The sequence below is a fragment of the Psittacula echo genome (assembly GCF_963264785.1).
Source record: "Psittacula echo genome assembly, chromosome: 11".
Lineage (NCBI taxonomy): Eukaryota > Metazoa > Chordata > Aves > Psittaciformes > Psittacidae > Psittacula > Psittacula echo.
In genome coordinates this window covers 4,460,546-4,468,388 of record NC_137746.1, presented here as the reverse complement: position 1 = coordinate 4,468,388, position 7,843 = coordinate 4,460,546, and positions in this window count along the sequence as shown.

The window sequence follows — 7,843 nt, the reverse complement described above, 5'->3', positions numbered from 1 at the left end:
AGATGATACAAATATTCGGTGTCTTCCCATAGTACACTTAATGGTTTTACCTTATTTTCTGCCAGGGAAACATGGCTTGTGACCACAAAGATAAGCTGGGAGAAATAGTCTACTAAATTGGAATACCCTTTCTGATTAAGCCAGGTCACAATTAACAGAGTAATCCAAGGATCTGATCACTGATAAAACCATTTTACAGCATGTTTGTGTGTTACAAAAAGCAAACTGTAATTAACTTGTAGCTGTTGCTTGAGTAGAGCCAGTAAATAAATTAAGATGAGGTTGGCTGCTTAGCAAATTGCATCAGCAGAAAGACAAACCGAATCAAAAGACACCTCTTCGATGACAAACATCAGTGTTATTACAGCTGGCAAGAGCCCATCTTCCCCAATTAAAACAGCCTCAAAGAGGATTCCAAGTCTGTTATAAAAGAAATAAGCTTAGAAAAAGGGAATATTTGTACACAACAAAACGTACCAATTCTTGTTTTTTGGCATATTTGCCTTTGAATGTTTGTGTGATGTTTACTATTTCTTTTAGCACAGTGATACACAGTGTGTTTAGGGGAGAGAAGCATGTAGACAGCAGACCCAAGGGAAAAAGTGCCAGTGAAATCAAGTGTTTGAAATCTGGCTCTATCAATTGGTTTTTTGAAAGGAAAGGATGAACATAGGAAACGGCAGGAGTGTCAGGAGGCAGGTGAGGCTGCCCATAGAATTGCAGTCTCCTGGGATAACAGCGTGTGACTGTCTGATTCCGTATGACAGAATTTGATAGTAACAGACCAGTTACTCCTGAACAGATGTCAGCATCAAAAAGTAGCATTTTTGCTAAAGTCTTCTTGGTAGGCTTTGAAGGAAGCCAGAGGCAGGGTAGCCTGGAGTGCTGAGTGCTTCAAAATCATCCTTCAGTGCCAGGAGCAGGGAGTGTTGCAGAGCTGCTGACTCTCTTTGGTAGTACCACGTGTTGTGCAGTGGAAGAGACGAACTTGTTCTCTATTCACAAAGGGAAGCTAAAAGTGTTTCTGAGATAAAGATGGAATCTGTTTTGAAGGTGGAAGAAAAAATATAATCCCCTTTTTCTGGTCTAGGAAGTGCTCATGGGAATCTGTACCATGGCCCTTAGGACAGTGTAGAGTATCACAGTATCACAGTATGCTAGAGATTGGAAGGGACCTCAAAAGATCATCTAGTCCAATCCCCCTGCCAGAGCAGGAACACCTAGATAAGGTTACACAGGAATGTGTCCAGGCGGGTTTTGAATGTCTCCAGAGAAGGAGACTCCACAACCTCCCTGGGCAGCCTGTTCCAGTGTTCCGTCACCCTCACTGAGAAGAAGTTTCTTCTCAAGTTTAAGTGGAGTGTGCTTGTCACCTTCTTACCACTCCCAATATCCCAGTTTGGGTGGTTTTCTTAGCCTGAGCAGTACAGCACAGATATTCAGCAATTCACTGTGATGAACTGGAGAGTTGATGGGGAGAACCAGACCGCCTTCATCTCTTAACTTCACCATAAGAGAGGTCAGATTTCTTGTGAAATCATGGTTCTCACAGCCTGCATTTCATTAATTGATCATAGAACCTATTGCAGTAACTGATGATCAGCAAAATAGGACTGTTGTAAGCTGCCTCTTTCTTTTGGGTAAAAGCATGATGTTGCCTTTTTATTTTCTAGTCCTTATCTTGCTTTTTTAGCACAGTGTGAACCAATGCTGGCATGGAAAAACATGACAGTATCCTGAATCAGCAGTCATAGGTGTAAGAATGAATAGGACTTCTGGGGGAAACTTATTAGGCTTAGAAATAGAATTATAATGTTGGTGGATAAAACATGGAGGAATATAACCTTGCACAGAGAAGATGAAGCAGTCTTCTTCCTGGTCTTCTGCCTACTTTTCAAAGTTGACTCTGTACAATCTCAAACAACTATTTCCTGGCCATCCTTGCAATTATTATTACTCTTATTTAAGACCTATTTCCATTTTGCTTTGCCCTTGCCTCTCCCATGCCCTGAGCAACTGGATGTGCTTGTGGCAATGTTGCAGAAATAACATCCATAGCTGTGTTTAGTGGTAGAGGCGAGCGGGAGATGAGCATTTTTAAACGAGGGTTGTAACTTGGTGTCCTCTGCAGGAGGACAGGAGGGGAGCCAGGAGAGCTGGAGTCAGCAACTGCTGTGTCGTTTCCCTTCCCTAAGACTAGCTGATGCTTTGATCTGAGCAGGAAGAAATATGTTTGGAGAAAAGGCTTCACAAATCACACCCCTATGGCATTAAGTAGGTTGTAGCCTCAGGACCTGAATTTATCCTGTAAGTGTGACTCGATTTGTACTTTCCTTGCGCAGCTCCTCTTATACTTATTTAAAACACCAGGCTCAGTCCCGAGTAGGTCAATGCTGCTTTGCTGGGGGGTTATGCTCTAGCCATGTGGCTGAGCATGATGGTGGGATGCCCTGCAGGAAATACGGATGGAGGCATCTCTCTGGACCAGTGGGAGGTGCAGGGCTGGCCCCAGGCAGTGCTCACCGATATCTGTGCTTCACAGGAGCCACCTCTTCTGATATAATCCTGTTCTCTCACACCTGCAAACACTAGAGCCAAGCTGAGCAAATAGCTCATTTATCTGACAAATGCAGCCTTTTTCTCTGTATGAGTGTCCCTAAGTCAGCTGCAATTTGAGTTTATGCTGTGGTTGGCTGTCAGATGGGTAAAATTTGGAATTAAGGCTGTGGTTTGGTGACTGCTGACAGGAGCACAGCCTCTGCTGCTCAGCCGCTCCAGTTCATTTGCTACCATGGGGCTGCAGATTTAGAGCTTGCTTTAGGAGCTGGGTGAGTGCATTTTCAGGAATATTGGATTAAATCTCAGTTACATGAACACCTGAGGAGAGAAAGTACAGAAGGGCCACAAATGCAGTCAATACCAGCTCATTCAAACCAACATTTTCTGAACCACCTGGGGACCTTTTTTATTGCTTTTGTATTGGAATCCTTCTCCTGACACAGCCTTATTTGTTAAAGATATCCATACATGAAAAGTGCACTGCAAATACTCCGGGTCAGATTTAGAGCTGACTTTGCTGCCCTGCTTCATCTGGAGATTTGTCCTCTTTGAAGTTAGAGGGCAGTTGCTCCTGGTCAGAATGCAGCAAAACACATTCATAGGTTAGATGTTAAATGAATTTACTTACAGGGCATTAGTCATTCCTGCCATCTCTAGTAACTAATGTCCCTGGTCAAGTTAACTATCCTTAATTCAAAGCCAGAGAAAAGCCAGGATAAGTAATTGTTTGTTGTTGGCATCTTAATTTTGGAGCTCAGCTCAGTCTATTTGCTTGTCTCATAGATCTAATAATTACTTTATTTGATATCCTTGCCCTGGTCTGTAATCATTCTGTAGTTTCATTAAGGAGAACAGGATATCGAGATAAATCCATCATCCTTTTCTCCTCATCATAGGGCAAGTTCTTTCTCCTGCAGAGGAAGAAGTTCTTTGCCACTCACTGCACTTTGATTTCACTTGACTTCATTATATCTTGGGTTCCCACTGAACTGCTATCAACTCCCTTGTCTTGAGTGCAGAATTTGGTGTATTGAGCAGTGCTGGTTTTACAGTTGGACTTGGTGATCTAAATGATTCTATGATCCTAAGAAAGTGCTGCACATGTTGTCAGAAGAAGCTGTAGCTGCTTCCTCCCCTAAAAATAACAATATTGTGCTGTGGTAGAGCCCTGACTCTTTATAAACCAAAGGGCACAGGCAGAGCCTTACTGATGCCGGAGGGAAGGATGCTCAGTTACTGCCATTGCCCACCTCCAACAAGCAGGTGCTGGGCTTGGACAGCGATGGGCATGCTGCCCGCATGGGCTATGGCTGCTGGTGTTGCTCAGTGTTGGCCAAGACTTGGCAGCAACTCTAATTTTGGGCTTGATTTCCATTTTTATTACTGCTGCACTTAAAAAAGAATGAAGAAGTCGTTTCTGTCAGTGTTCACATCCGCGTCTCCATTGTTAGCCATGACCTAACGTGCCATGTTTTGCTGTTGCAGCACCCAAGTGAAATTGCATTTCTTAATAAGGAAACTCAGCTCCATGGCGTTTGGAAGGTGCTCTACAGAAATGTAATAACTGCTTGTTCACCTGTCAAAGTCGAAAACAAGTTCGGTTGTTGCTTCGAACATAGTTTTTGCTGCTGCGGCACCATATTAGACTTGGATTTAATATGAAATAAATAAGAATTCATGAAAAAGGCAGCTCCTTTTTACAGTGTTAAATGGGTTTTGAATACTGCCCTGAACTGACAGAAAAGGCACTGAATGCAATGATTGCACAGGCTGTAGACCTTTAGACTGCATTTGAAAAGGATTTAAATACATCCTAAAGTTGGTTTTCAAATAGGTGTGTGTTTTCCTACCCTTTCCTGCCCCACACTCCCCCCCCTAAAATCATGAGTATAAACTCAAATATCTTGGGAAAGTTTTGGCACAAATATATGTAAATTTAAAACCTCTTTAAAGAGATATTGTCAAATATGTCCCTTGAAATAGTTTTCAACATCTTTGTTCACTTCTCTTGCTTGCACAATTTGCAGAAGTGCAAAACCATAATCCTCCTTGACCCTTAAAGGCTTTTCCCATTTATCAAACATTGATTTTTGTGTGTTTCTACTAGAGCTTGAAATTACCAGAACCGCGCTGATAATTAAAACGTAAATGATCATAGCAGCAGGCTTTTCATATGTAGATCACTTGATATAAACATCTCCATAGCCCTCTGTAGCCATTATGTATCATTTGTATTTACAGATCAAAATGGAAGGAAACTTGCTTAATTCCATTTTTTTAATTGATTAAGGAAAAAAACGCACTATAAAAGATGTATGAATCAGTGGGATGAAATACTTGGGTCCTTTTATACATTGGAGTTGTTGTCTTGCTGCTGGTGACTATCTTGGCAGAGGTTTGGGGAGGATAGGTTAGGCAGCACTTCTCTCCTGCTGCCAGTATTAAGCTGGGATCGTAAAGCAGGAGAATGGGAAGTGGCTGCTTCCAAAGGCACCGGCTGCTCTCGGCCTGGCACCCCATGGAAAGGCGTCACATCAGCTCTTCTGCTGCTGTCACTTCACAGTGTTCCTGCTGCGTGCTGAGCAGAAAAACCTTTTACTTTTCTAGCAGGAACATTTGTACCTGCCTTGCTGCCTCCCTGTGCTCTTGCCAGCACGAAAGACTGCCCTGGCCAGGCAGGATAACTTCTGCTGGTTTCTAAGGCAACCATCACCAGCACATCCATTCGGGCACATTATAGGAAGCAGAAAGAAATCGAGCCCACACCCGAGCTCCTCCTGTTTTTCCAGATCTAGGTATCAGAACGTTATGCAACGGTGTGTGCACACACACCTCTGTTGTTTGAGCATCTTCAGGAGACCACTCTGCATGTGTGCTTTAAAGATGCTCAGAGACAGAGGGGAAAGTAAATATACTTAAAATAGGCATTATCAGTTAAAAAGTGAACAAAAATGAAGTTTTGAGGCATTTGGATGGACAGACTATCACCATCCACTGAATAACTCAGTGTGTCAGTATGAACTGAGAGCATCACCCTCAGACAGATTGTCACCATCCACTGAATAACTCAGCATGTCAGTATGAACTGAGAGCATCACCCTTCCTATAACTAGGAAAACCCCATGATGGGATGAGGAGGTCCAGAGCTGAATTCTTTTGTTTGCTTTGTACAGGAAACTGCACCTCTGGGTGCTTATAAGTAGCATTGTCTCCGCCTGCGTTCGGAAACATGTGCTTGCACACAGGCTGTGTGGGGTGGGCACATTGTGTTCAAGTGACACCATTGAGGGTTGTGTGAGATTGTGAACTTCAGGATTAGGAGGCTGAAGTTTTTAACAGTAATGCTTAAACAACAACAGCTCTCATGCTTGGTCAGGAGTCAGTTTTAAGCTGAATTTAGGCCAAGGAGGTGTGAAACCTGATGCTAAAAGAGTGAATGATTTCTTGGTACGTGTGCCTGTATCCAGAGATTCAGCAGAGGCACAACCACAGAGATGCAGATGGCATTGCTTTGCAGGGCTCCTGCTGGAGGTTTTAGGTGTGAGTCAGGTTGGGAATGATGTTCACTCTTCTTTGGCAGTTCATTGCAGTGAGAAGCATTTGAGTTTTGTACCTAAAAACTTAAGTGACTCAATGACCCCTTTAAAATGAAAAGGAAAAGAATTTGGTTTAACAAAGCAATCTTTATTCAAAATAGGTGAGCTAAGGTGACCTTCTGCCCTGTTGGTTTGCTTCATTTCTTTAGGAAGAAAGTACTTGACTGCTTTTTATAGTTGAAGATGATAATACATAAAACTTCCCAATGACTCTTTCAGAACCACAAGTGTTGCAGGGGAAAAGAAAGGAATGAAAAAAATCTATAGGGTTGTGAGTGTCCTGCTGCTTTCTGTGGCAAGCAGTGAGTTTCTTGGCTGTAAGCAATAAGCTTTTATCCTCTTTCCCAGTCATCCTGTTGCTTGGTGTGTTGTACCCCAATGACAAGCAGAGCGCTGCAGGGCAGGCGGGCAGGAGCCTGGCTGCTATCCCATGGCCATATTCCAAAGTCAGTGGGTGCCTTCAATGGAGCATATGGGCAAGGGGTGAGTGTGTGACAGTCCCTTGTCTGGAGGGAGAGCTGGTGCTGCTGGCACGGTTGGCTTCAATGAGGGGCTGGATGAACTCACTGCACGCCGCAAGGGCTGTGTGTGCCGCTGGGGAAGGTCACCGGGGATGAAGCCTTGTATTGATTGTACCCTTGTACCTTGAATAAAGGTTAAGGGAAACATTTTGTACCATATGAAGTGAATATTGATTTCCCGAAGCCAGCTGGGAATTGCACTAAAGCTACACTTTCTTTTACTGAGATAGTGTCACTTTTTGTCCTTTGAAAATCTGATTTTAAGGGCCATGGTGCTTCTTTAAGCAAGCTCTCTGCAGTCTTTAGTGGTTAAGTGGTTAGCTTTCCATTTTTGTGAGCGATTGAAATAAGAGTATAATTTTAATGTTCCCTGTTGCACCACCCACCAGTTCTGTGTCTATAAGATTTCATTAACTTTAATGATAGAATAAAAAAAACCCCAAACCCTAATTAGTGTAATAATGCAGTGATGGTAGAAAGGGAGTAACTCAAAGTAACTTGGAGCACTCCTGTTGTTAACGCACTCCATATGAGATCTTGTCTTTAGTAATTCAGACAGCAAATTTGCAAGGTTCATTTGATCTATTTTGATACCTCAAGGACCAGTATTAGTGCAAACCTCTCTGGATGGGGATAATTCTGGCTTTCACTTGCTACTCTCGCATACACTGACGTAATAGGTATGTATGTCAATAAGCAGATACCTGGTTGAGAAGATCGAATGGCTGTGATTGAGCTCTTGCAGAAAATGATGGACGTAGGTCTTCAAAAAGACAGGGAGGTACCACAAGAGTATGCAGTGGTATAAATTAAGAGCTATAGACCCCATCTTACCCCAGACTATTAACCAGCAGTGATGCTTCTGATTCATAACTTACCAGGGCACAAATGCTGACTTCTTCTTTCTCAATACATGGTTTATTCAGCAGTCCAAGGCGACTACAAAATTATCGCATGCTCTCATGCATCTCCTTGCAGATAAGGTTTTGTCTATACTGATATTCAACACTTGATACAGCCTTGCCTTGAAATTGTCTGGCCTTGTCACAGAACCCTCCCAGCTCCCCTTGTGCTGTGACCATTCTCTAAAGAAGATGATGATTTGTGGTTTATTTTTGCAACAGAATGACTGTGAGTGGGGATCACAATTTTGCAAGGCTGATTTAA